We start from the raw sequence: 13,132 nt of genomic DNA on the forward strand, positions 1-13,132 counted from the left end.
CCCCCATTAGTGAAGAGTGATACTTTCCAGGTCCTCTGAGCCGGTCAACAGGCCTTGTTAGTTGATGTAAAGATCCTCAGCTCACAGAGTGCTGTTTGAAAATGCAGCTCTAGGCAGACAAGGCATGGGATGTGCTAGATTTGGAACTGGCTGCACTGCAGGTATGGCGATGGTTCAAGATGAGGCTGCCGTGAATGCGCGGTTCAGAGCAGTCACCTGAGTTAAAACTCCGGGATCCACATGGTAGAAGGATACGATTCAAGCCTGCACATTGTCCCCTGACCTTCACATGTGTGTTATGTGTGACCTGTGTATGTGCATTCCCCCAACCACCCTCACTAAATACATGTAAAGTATTTTTAAAGGAAAGATATGGAGGATAACTTGGACATTAGATATAATCTTAATATAACAGAGTACATCTATTGCCTGTTAAATGGTATCAGCTAAACTATGATTTACAGAGTGAGCAAGGCACTAAAGCCACTCTTACAGAACCCTAGAAGAGCAGGAAGACCATCAGATGACCTTAGCATGAGGATAAGGGGAACCATGCACATGTCACTCAATCAGCTTGGCTGTTGTCATGTTTTCTATGTATACATTAGATGTCTGTAAATAAATATAGACACCAGCATCACATGCACTTCATAAACATGCAGATCTTGAGTTTTGCCAATCTTTTCACCTTAATACTGAGGAAAGTATACCTATTGTAAGGTAGATCAAAGTTAGGGCAATCAAGGGGAGGTCATCCCGTCCCCCTCATAGAGATCTGGCTTGTGGGTAACTTATGGAGAAACACATAGTGATACACAACCTTCTTGCTTGATGACCACACTTGCTTGTCTTTTAACTTTTAATTAGTGACCATGACTAATCCAACTGATGCATCTACAACACACAGCCCCCACACTCCTGAGGCTTAACGGTCATTGCAGCAGAGCAGACAGAATTATTTTAAGAGCCACAAAGGACCATGGAACTGTATCTCCTAGAAATGCCAGTGAGTCTACAGTCATAAGGCCTCATCAACACGGCTGCCTAACCAAGACCTGAATGAACACAGACTACAATTTTGGTGTTTGGACCTAATGCCGAGTCTGTGTTTGCCTCATGCAGGACACATTTCCAAGAGAGGACGTGGCTATCTTGGTTTTGAGAACAGGATCACCCTCACTAATTCGAGTGATACCTCTTAGTGTTCCTTTGCAAGCCTTTTGCATTGTGAATGAACCTGGAGGATATGCACAATACCCTTTATGGATGCTAAAATTGAATGTGTGTTCCAAGTGACTTCAGCCCAGGTGGCAAAGTATATAGGAGTATTTAAGTATGTCAAAGCAGGCAAGTCTGAGATGCTATTTTAGCCCCAAATTACAAATTGGTAGGTGCGATGAGGACATTGCTATTATAACCAGGAAATCTCAGACCAATAGGAAGATCACACATAGACACAAGGCTCATTTGAAGAGCTACACAGCCCACGGCCTGTCAAGGGAGTGTGGGTGTTAAAATTCACCCAGAACAGTTAAATATATGTTGAACAAAGTTCCACCAGCCACAGTAAGATCATAGGTAGCCCCTGCCAATTATTTTACTGTTATTTCCAATCAGTGAGGGGGAAGAGCAGGTGAAGCCTTGTCTTTAACTTGTCTTTAACAGAACAAACTCTCCTGGAAAGTTTTGCAAATGGAGCTATTCTAGGTAACTGCGCCCAATATAAGCCTTGAGGCGGCACTGCAGAGGCAAAAGGGTGGCTCAAAGAGCCCTGGATACTCACAATCCATTTGTTTAAACTTCTTTAAATATATGGTACTAAGAATATTCCATCAGATAATTAGACTTGTGTTGGAATGGTTGGAAACCATTCCTCTATGAATGAAATGCAAGACCTGATCAAAAACCCCAGCCTCAGGGTTGAGTGTGCCCAGGGAGGAATTCGGCCTTGGTGAATTAGGGTAGGGAAGGGAGGGGGGTCTCTGAAGCAGAGATTGAGTCTTGCTCACTGATGATCCTCTGGCGTCTTCACCATGCTGTTTTGCATATAAGAATCTTCAGCACATGTTTATTGAACAAATAAGCTGTTGTGGGATAATCTATTTGTACACTGTGAAGATTTGCCACCCAGACTGGTTTAATACAAAGCCAAATGGCTGAAAGTTAGGCAGGATTTGGGGGCAGAGAAGATTCTGGGAAGAAGGAGAAGGAGGATCAGCCAGATATAGAGGAAGCAGAATGTGCAGGAGGTAGAGACAACAGCCACAAGTCACATGGCAGGATGTAAATGAATAGAAATGGGTTAATTTAAGTTGTGAGAACTAGTTAAGCTGTTGGTCAAGCTTTCACAATTAATAAGACTTCTCTGTGTCACATTTGGGAGCTGGCAGGCAGGAAAGAGAAAAACCTACAGTACACTCTATTACTACAGACAATAATCACAGTCTGATGGAGTAAAGGTCACATCATGAGATAATTTAGTGCCTGATAAATACCAATCATCACTCTTAAAAAGCCAGAGAATGCTGAGTTGTACAGAGAGTAGGGATAATCTATCTTAGTTCTTACAGAAAGGGTGGAAAGCTCAGAATGTTCTTGTATCAACACAGACCGGGGAGCTGCAGAGTGTGAACCTAGATTTCATTTCCTTTAGGTTGTCGTCTGAGATGTTAGAATAGTCCACGACAAATAGTAAGTGGTTAACCAGCGTGTACTTTATGAGTCATGCCAATGTGCTTTCCCCCAAGGCCTGATATTTGCTTGTTTTCTTAGCTTGCCACTCTAGAAGATGCAAAGCGTGTGTGTTATGGATTTCATCTTCATGGAATTTGTAATCTGATAGTGAAAACAAAGATGGATGTTTTCAAAGAAAATAGCACAGGTTAAGAAAGGGATTGGCTATTCCATCTACAGTATGTGGTAAGGCTTTGGCACGTCCTGGGAGATTTCCATCTGTGAAGCAGACACACTGAGGCTTGCGCTGTAGTAAGGGAAGACCCTAGGGAAGGCAAGAGTTGTGTATGTGTGTGTGAGAGGAATGTTGAACTAGGCTTTCTAAACCAAAGAACACATACTAGAAAATAATGGAGTATTTGCACAAAAGGAGCATTGCACCCTGAGGAGCAGAGGGCACTTCTGAAGGAACAGCAGCAGCAGCCCCAGTTGGGTGTGCCCAGAGAAGAATGTGGGTGAACCGGAAGCCAGCTAGGGCCTCAGGGTTGCATCGCTGTCACTGATGAGGCTGACCTCACCTAAGAGGTACAAGGAGCTGTAAGTTTTTAGTAGTTCGTAACCGAGAGGAGGGATATATAGTGAGAAATGGGCAGGTGCTACCCGGATGGATTTAACAGGCCCAAGCATGGAGAACAGGGTGCCAACGGTTTTTTTTCCCTTACTCTTCTTCTCCATTCCCTCTGTTCTGTAAACCATGAGATTAGATTCCTAAAGCTTCTGAAGTCCTAAAATATTCCTAAAGGTTTGAAGTCCAGCAGTCAAAGGCCCCCTTTTGGATGCCCTAATTAGCATGCCCAATCAAAATTAACCAGCTCATCCTGATTCAGGTTTCCCCTTTCTCTTTACAAACTTCCCTTTGCCTATGGGTCACTTCTGACTCCTCTTTATCCACAGTCAGTCCTTTGTCCCCCTGGGGCAAATATCCCTTCCCCCTCTAACTTGTTCCTTTCCCCTTGCTTCTCTTTGTCTCTTATTCCCTGCCCTCTGCTCTTCTGGGGCAATAGCTCTCCTTGGTGCTGAGAAATTGGTCTTGGGGTATGTAGTTTCGAAGTCCCGGTCCTTTCACTGGCATGCAGCTCTCCCTTCTCAAGGATCACACTGCGTTAGAAGAAATCTTTGTTCCAAGTGAGAAACAGATGGAGAATCACAGAGATGCCCCACATCTCTGCTGCTAAGAGGTGGGACCAGGAGTTACACTTCTGTTTTCAAAGTCAACCACTTCCTGAGGAAGACCGCAAATACCCAAGTCCAATAGTGACATGAAGAGCCAATGGGAGCCCAGATAGTTTATTTTTGTACCAGTAGGGCTCAGTAGGCACAGGCCAACTGTTCTCTCCAGAGATGTGTTGAAGTCAAGTCTCTCCAAAAAAAAAAAAAAAAATGCAGATAAACAAAAATTTGCTGCTACAAAAAAGACCTGGGAAGCTAGACTAACATGAAACTAGAAATAAAAGACAATGCTGGGAATTCTGGGATTTCTCCCTCCCTGCTCCCTGTAGAGCACTCCTGAGGCTTAAACACAGTCTTTTTTTTTTTTTTTTTCTTCAGGATAAAGCTTCACAAGTGCTGGGTAAGGGGTGTCTTTGGGAGTAGGGTGGTACTTATAACAGCACCAATTTTACTATGGGATATTTTCATCCCCCTCTTAGCCATAGACAGTTTCTCCTTCTAGCCTCACTGTCTGATCTTGCAGAGCTGTTGTTATTTTAACTGGAAGGATGGTTTCACCCCATATAAAATAATCTTTGTTCTTCCAGCAACACCGATGCTGCAGTGTCTGGACTTGACACCTGCTTTGTCTAACTGTGAAGCACAGGACGAGTCGACTGTTTATGTAACAGAAGTATTTGTCTCTTTGAGGTGCCCGTTCCTCACAGACTACTCCACCAAAGCTCTTTTAACCTCAATAAGGCATACACTTTACAGAATATAAAATATAACCCAGGGCTAGATTTACTCCATCCAGCTAAGCCAAGAGAGAAGAATCCATGCTCTGACCTTCACCACTTTCTAGCTAGTAACAGTCTCAAAGAATATACTATCTGCAGGTGTGTGTGTGTGTGTGTGTGTGTGTGTGTGTGTGTGTGTGTGTGTGCGTGTGTGTGTGCGCTGTGTGTGAGAGAGAGGGGGGATCTTTTAAGAGTTTTCTCTTTGCTAAGAGTCAATGGAAGCTAAATTTTACTGGTTTCTTTTCCATAAAGGAAAATTTTCTTCAACCTCAGAACTGCATTAATTTAATGAAGCCATTATGTGAGGATCAGGAGTCTTTTCATTATAATTGCCTGTATTGAAAATTTATCTAGAGTGCTCAAGTGATTCATAATCAGTTGGATATGTGCTGTAGCCCAGTGCTAATTGTCACTATTAATCAGACTGACCTGATTATTAGGCCATTTCCCAATTCTGATTTCCTCCCAGATCTGGACTGAAGTTCATGGTTAGTCCTAGAAGGAGCGAGGTGACGGCTACCTCGCTTTCCTGCCATTAAGAGCTTTTAAAAAAGTCATTACAAATTCGTAAATATTAATTTAGTTTTTTTCCCTGAGTTACAAAGCCATGTAATTTTGCCTGTGTCAGTTGCTGCTAACAAACTCTGGTTTAAGGGTACAGAAGACAGCCTGTGCACGTCCTTATTTGGAGAGGTCACTGCCCCGATGAGTAAATGTATTAGCAGTGCAAAGCTCCCCAGACATGCTGCAGGCCAGCTTTCCGAGCTATCCCTGAAGGTGATTAACTCATGATTAAAGAACTGGCAACCAGCAGGCCTGGAAGCATTCCAAGGGTTAAAGTCAGCAGAAGCAATTAGGCTTCATTTTCAGTCTCATCACGCTGTGAAAGTCATTAGTTTACAAACACGTCTTCCTGACAAGCCATCATTCACAACCTAAGCCGAGGAGTCCAGGATCTGCCACCAGCCAGCCTGTCTGCCACCCCTCTCCTGCATGCAGTGCTTGGAGATGGCTGGGTCTCTTCCAAGTTTATGTTCCTTACTGGGGAGTCCTACTGCGGTGACCTTCAACACAGTCAGTTACACTGTCCCCTGCTGAGCAGTGGTCTGTCAAGCTGAATGTCATCTCACACAGGACCCAAATATCCTGAACCTCTTCCAGTGGCTCACACGTGACACTGCACGCGGATTCGACCTTTAATATGAAAATATTCACAACTACTTACTTCGTAGTTATGTTGCCTTTTGTAAAAAATTATTTCCAAGTCGTCTAGATAAGTTCTTGGTAGCTACATGTATGTTGTTTTACGGTTCCGTTTTGATATCTTTGTGCCTCCAATTTGTGGCTTGGATGGCCCTGTGGCATCTGTTTGTCCTTGTCTCTGCTTCCCTGTCTATGTGTTACACACACACACACACATGCACACACGCACACAGGCACACACGCACACACACCGCACACACACTTGTCTGTTTCCCTGTCTCTGTGTTACACACATGCATGCATGCACACACGCACTCACGCACGCACCCATACACACACACACACTTGTCTGCTTCCCTGTCTGTGTTACACACATGCACACGTGTACACACGCACTCAAGCACGCACCCATGCACACACACTTGTCTCTGCTTCCCTGTCTCTGTGTTACACACATGCACGTGCGCACACACACACTCACGGAAGCATCCATGCACACACACACACACACACTTGTCTGCTTCCCTGTTTCTGTGTTACACACACATGCAGGCACACATACAGGCACTCACTCACACTTTAGTTCTTTCAGCTACTTAGGCAATAATTAATGATCCAAACCATTCTCTTCATGGTAGAAGTCCAGGATTTGATCTTCTGGGTAACACAGAAACACATTTAGACTTGGCAACTTCCCTGACATGTACTCATAGATGCTTGTTGGTGACTGGGTCCTTGGGAGCCTCCCTGATTTGAACTCTGTGGTGGTTTGAGTAAGATGTGTCCTCTAGAGTACCATGTATTTGAACACCCTTTTTCCAGCCGATGGTTGTTTGGGGGAGGTTATGGGGAGGCATGGCCCTACTGGAGGAAGTACATCATGAGAAGGGTGTTTCTGAGAGTCCGTGCCTTATCCGCTTCCAGTTCACTCTTTCGACTTCAGGTCTGTGGCTGAGGAGGTAGCCTCTCAGCTTCTTGGTCCAGCTGCCCGCTGGCACACCTCCTGCAACATGGACTATGGCTTTGAAACCAGAAACCCAAATACGCTCCTTCTGTCTTTGCTCACGATATCTTATCAGTGTAACAGGAAAGTAACTAATACAGGCTCCTCACAGGACCCTGGTCACAACTGCGTGAGGAACCTTGAGCTCTGCTTCAGATCCAAACAGGGGCTTTGTTGTCATTCTTGAATCCCCCCCTTGGATCTCACCATTAACTACTGTATCCACCAAAGCACTCCAGGATTTCTACTGTGTCCGAACAATTCCTTGTTGTCCTTTTGCAAGATAGGTAAAGCTCATGGAAATCCCTTATGATTTTATTTCACCAGTAGTGGCCTCTGTTCTTGTCAAGCTCCAGAGGACCAAAGCTTGGGTTTCCCTATTAGTCTCTTAAAGATGTAGACCCTTACCCATGCATAGAACATCGTGTAAGGGTAGAACTGGCTTAGCTGACTGTTTGTAGAGAGAACTTGTTCACTGAATAGCAGACCACAGGTAGTCAGGTATGGCAACACACAAGTCCAAACATAATCTTGCTGAGGAAGAATCGCACCTTTCTTGAAGCTCAGAATCATGAACTTCTGAACACCAAGGGCATAATTTCACACAACTCTTGGAAACCATGGAAACGGAACACTCCAATAAATGCAAAGGATAGCAAAGCCTTGACTCCTCCTAAAACAAACTTCCATCAGTAGGCAGAGGTATATTTGAAGGCTTACCCCAAAGCCTCTGGATTTGTCTCAATGCCAGTGGGATTGCAGATACAGATTATGAGATCTGTATCATGCTTCAACCTGCTTATTTGAGGGTAATGTGAAAAAGCTCATCGTCTCCACTCAACGTTTGCTCAGAATGAAATGTAAGTGGGAGAACATGCCAAGTGAGATAACCTGAGCATTCACATGTGGTCCTGTTGAGAGAAGCCTGTGAGTAAGCACCTTAGATTCAGCAGACGATTATTCCCACCTTCGAACAAATACAGTTAATAGATGTTTATTCAGGGAGAAATAACTTACAACCAGGACAGACGAACACCAGCAAGTTCCACCAGATGCTCTCCTGTCCGAGTCCTGCCAGCAAGAGCGCATTCCCCTGCTCTTCCTCAGACCTCCTTCCACAGGTCACTTCTGCCCATGGCTCCACCCCCAGTGGGCGTGGTCAGTGCCACAGAAGGAGACAAAGTAACTATCTCACTACAATTTCCTTGCCATTTTATTAGAGATCAGTTGTATGGGGACTTTTAGGATCAAAACTATCAGACGCTGTGGGATAATTCTCTTGTACACCGTACAGATTTGTTACTCGAATTGGCTGAATAAAACACCGACTGGCCGGTAGCTGGGCAGGAAATACAGATGGCGCAAGGAAACTAAGGATGCTGAGATGAAGAAGGGCCAAGTCAGCAGAGTCCCAAGGAGATACAAGGAAGCAAGATGGGGACGCCACAGTGAGAAAAGGCGCCAAGCACTGAGGCAAAGCATGGATAAGGAATAAAGGTTATTTTAAGTATAATAATTAGTAACAAGCCTGAGCTATTTCCCAAGCATTTATAATTAATATTAAGCCTCTCTGTTGGTTATTTGATAACTGGTGAGGAGTACAGAAACTTCCACGTACAGTATCCAGTGCACTTCAATGCACTGGGACCATGGGTAAACAAGGATTTCAGGTAGATTTCAAAGAAACCTAAATTTGGGAGACAAGGGCAGCCAATGCAAGAATCTTTGTGCATACGGATCAAAACTTTGAAGAATAAAGAAAATGGCAACTAATCAATGGTATTCATTTACATAAAATGAAAGGTTCGCTAGTCTGATTACTAAAAGAAAGTTACTACTCTAAAATCATTAAAGAAACCTCTAAATGCAGTCTCTCGCCGAGACCTGAACATGATTTCATTTCTTTTCTGAATTCTTAGTTGTAGAAACATTTAAAAGCATCATCTCACCCAGAGAACCACAACTCCAAGTTTGAGACAGAGCCCAGGTGTTCTAGAACAACACACAGGCAGGAAAAACTGTTTCAGGGTCTGCGCAGAAGAAGTGTGACTCAGACAAGCATATGACGCATGATGCAAATGCTACTCATGAACTGGAAGCTGTCCTACCTAGTTAGCTTTAACTGACCACTTGGCACAGCCTAGAGACATCTCTGCAGGGAGGGAGTCTCACTTGAAGGAATTTCCAGATCAGGTTGGTCACTGGTCTTGACTAAGACACAGTGTCTCAATTAGTAATTGCTCTATAAGCGTCCACTCTAGGTGACACAATTTCCTAGGCAGGTTGTCCTGGGTTGTACAAAGAAGTTTGGCATGAGCCCAAGGAATCCATCCAGCATCCTCTGTATGGAGCTCCTGCTGTAATTTTTTGGCTGTGTGTGAGCTCCCTGGTTAGAAATAATGCTTCGTTAAAGAGCAAGCCTGTCTACTGTCAGCTTCTGGCCCTGAATTACTTACCCTAGCAGTGGACTTTGGCCTGGAAATAAAAGACAAATGAGCATTTCTTTTTTCTTCCCTTATGCTGATTTTGGTGAGAGTGTTTAATAACAGCAACAGAATGAAGGCAGAAAGAGGAGGTATGTTAGAGGTTCTTAGATGATCTTTTGTTCTGTAAAGGGAGTTGGAGTATCTCCTCCCAAGGCCTCCCTTCCCCTTGCTCACTACTGTTCCCGGGACCCCATGGATCACAGGGCCTCCAGTGCATGCTAAGAGGAGACACAGATGCTCAAAAACCTACTCCACGACTTTGCTTGTCACAAGAGTCCCATAGCTCAGAATCAAACTCCAAGACAACTCCTTGGCAACTTGCCAAAGGCCTTGTGAGTACTTGGACATAAAGATGTCTGTGTGCGACATTGAGACTCAGCCACAAATAGCAATAGGAAAGTGAAGGGTGTGTGAGGGTGAACAAGCTGAGGCATGGCAGACAACCTATGAGAAACACAGTCTTAAGAAGAGAAGCTTGAGGGTAGCATGGCAGATGCCATTGAGGGCATGTCTACCGCACTTCCTGCTGAAGGTACAGGAAATCCTGAGGTCAGGGTACTGGAGAGAATAGCATGCAGATGGATCCCAGAAGGCAGACAGATGGAGAAAGAGGCTTTAGGTGTATTAAAACACTTTGCCCTTAACCACACGACAGCCAGTTTTCTGCTATCCCTTCTGCCAGAGGGAAGTATTGGGGTATACGGACTTTCAACCCTCCCATAGGAGCTAGAACACTGTGGTAGGAGCCAAGCAACTTCTCCTTCTCTGTCTGGATCATTTGATAGTCTCTGGAGCCACAATTGGCCAATTCTGAGGGGAAAAGGAAGCCGGTTTACCCCTAAACATACGAAAGTTTGGCTCTGCCACACAAACTCAGATTCTTGGTCCAGATTCCTTTCCCTCTGTCTCTGTGTGCTTTTGAGTAAAGTCTGATTCCCCTGCCTGCATATTCTTTGAATCAGCAGAGAAGAACCCATCTCCGGGACCATGGATGACCACAGTGCAACTAACAGCATGGTACCTGCATTAAGCATACTGTGGCAGTGCATAGAATTAGCAGCTGGGAATCAGCAGCAAGGCTTTACCCACAAATTCATTTTCCCGTGCTGAGTGAAGCCATCCTGGACTTGGGCAAGTCACATAAGCATGCAGGTGAAGGACGCAGTACCGCAGGCCAGCAGGCCTTGCTCCTGTACAGTTTGTCCTCCAAGGATTATCCACTCACCTCTCAGAACGTCCCACAGGCTTTAAGAAGTTTTGGTTTCAGGGGAATTTGTATGAGGCTCTTTAGGAACAGGGGTTAGGATTTGGGAGAGAAAACCACTTGCCTATTGGAGTATTTGACCTGGATGCTTTCCCCGTGGAACCTTTATCCCTGCTCAGCAAACAGAGGGAAGCTTAACGCTCTCATTTCTACAAGAGCATGAGTTAAAAATGTACTTAGTCTCACAGGCTTTCCATCAAGGGCACTTTGAAAATTCAAAAGGAATGGACAAATCTATGTTTTAGAGACTCCCTGAGCCACTCAGCATCTCTGTGGCTGTCAGGAAGATGTACTGCGGATTTCTTTGCAGACACTCGGCAGTCTGTTCCTGGGGCAGAGGTATTAGTCACAGGAATGTAAGCTAAGGGTTGTGATGGCTGAAGGCTGGAGTATGAGTCTGTCTGCAGAACAGCTCAGCTCTCTTCTTATGCTGTCTTCTCCAAGTTAGATCCACATTCTGTGTGTCCCTGTAAATGAATATTCCCATGTTCCATAACTCTGCTCAGTTTCGATCCTCTCCCTGGCTCTCAGGCCATTTCGTTTACTACCAGGGATATTTACAAGACACCCCAGAACCTAGATTTACCATCTGGGGAAGTTACTGGTGACTGATCATTATTTAAACTTTGTTGTCTTGTGGTAAGGTATGATCTCATTTAGCTAGGGATAACCTCAGATTTACTACTTACATGAGGATGGACATAAACTCCCGATCCTCCTGTCTGAACATCTCAGGGGATTAAACACATTTCCTGACATTCCGGCCTCAAAATGTCTTCCTGACCCGGAAGAAATAGAGGAGAAGAAAGGGCGAGAGAACCAGGGAAGTTCTGTGTGCATGCTGGGGCGGCATCCACAAACTTCAGAATGGAATTCTGAAGTTTATTCACACCAAATTGTTTCATATTTACTATGAATATTCACATTTGTGAATCAGACCCTCTAGGATTAAAAAACTTAATTCCCCCTTTTTAGTCTTACTTGCTTGCTTTCTGTGCAGTCAACATTTCTTCAAACAAATACTTGAAGGATAGTTATTTGGCTTTAGTCTGTGGTTGCATATTGTGCAAGAGACAGCTTTCCAAACAATTTACCTTTACGGCAAGGTCCCATATTGCTGGGACCTCCTATGCCTTTTTTGACCTGCTAATTCCTAGCCCCATCTTACGAGCAAGCTTAAGGACAACCCGTTTCTTAAAAACCTTCAAACAATATACTTTCCATCAGTGGATTTAAATTGAATATACGTCACTGTGTTCTATTTTTTGTTCAGCAATTATTACATGCCCCTGTTATGAATATGTTTTTCTCTGCTGGCCTGGACCCGCCAGCCCCAAAAAACACACAGGGACTCTGTATTAAATATAAAGCTATTGGCCAGTTACTTGTTTCTTATCAGCTAGCCCTGTCTTAAGTTAACCCATTTCTATTAATCTAAGTATTTCCACTTGGTCTCATCTTACCGGGGAGAGGGGCTGCATCTGCTCTCCCCAGTCTCTCCATGCTGACTCCTCCCTACTACTTCCTCGAATCCTCCTTGTCTCCTAGTCCTGCCTATCTTGCTTTCCTATTGGCCGGCAGTGCTTCATTCATTAACCAATAAGAGAAACATATTTACAGAATGACATCTCCCATCATGTCCCCTTTCAGATCACTTTTGTTTTTGTAAGTACTATAGGACAGACACATAAACAATGTAGGACTTATAGCATAGCCTACTTCCCCAGGTATACTGAACACATTTGTAAGCCACATTGTACTTTCTTTTGGTTGTGTTTTTTCTGGAAAGGATTTCTCTGTGTAGCTTTGGGCTGTCCTGGAACTCATTCTGTACAACAGGCTGGCCTCGAACTCTCTCAGAGGTGGCCTGCATCTGCTTCCAGAGTGGAGTGCTGGGATTAAAGGTGTACACTTGTACCTTTTATCACAAGGGTTAGGTAATTTGCAGCAAGCAGCTCGAGAGGTGCTTAAGATGGGAACAGTAGAACATCTTCCATGTCTTTTCCCAGTGACAGATTCATACCCTTTTCCTCCTTCAACGATATCGCAGGGTTTTCTGCTTCAGCATCTTTCACAAGCCGCTCACTTCACACCATCGCAGTTGCTCCTTCCCAGATTGACCCCTTAACCCCCTCTGGTAATCTGCTGGCACGAAGTCTCACCACGTGTTTTGGTCTTCGTACCACGGAACACTGTTGAGCTGTTTCTCTTGGCCAAAGCTGGTTCCTGGTCTCTAGGCGCCTGACATCAGCATCAATCAAGTTACAAAATCAAAATGCAGGACCGCCCTTGCTTCACCCCTCACAAAGCATCGCCATCTCCTGTAAAGTATGTTTCTCATCTATTGCTTGTATTTTCTGTGCCCTTGTCAATGGAGGGCAGTTATTCCCTTTTAGAGGGGATTTAGAATTTGTGTATTACTAGAAAAGAGTGCATTCATTCTCGCTCAGAAGGAGGCATGCTCTCTGTGTACAATGTGAGTGTAGAAGCCTGT

The 13,132-nt window shown here is 44.4% G+C and overlaps 1 protein-coding gene across 1 annotated transcript in view; it reads right to left on the reverse strand.

Moving 5' to 3' along the window:
* The window catches only part of LOC127230664 (serine/threonine-protein kinase TNNI3K), an 80,627-nt gene that overhangs the window by 20,381 nt on the left and 47,114 nt on the right, over positions 1-13,132 (reverse strand). The window lies entirely within an intron of this gene.

The sequence above is a fragment of the Phodopus roborovskii genome, unplaced genomic scaffold, assembly GCF_943737965.1.
Source record: "Phodopus roborovskii unplaced genomic scaffold, PHOROB, whole genome shotgun sequence".
NCBI classification, from domain to species: Eukaryota; Metazoa; Chordata; class Mammalia; order Rodentia; family Cricetidae; genus Phodopus; species Phodopus roborovskii.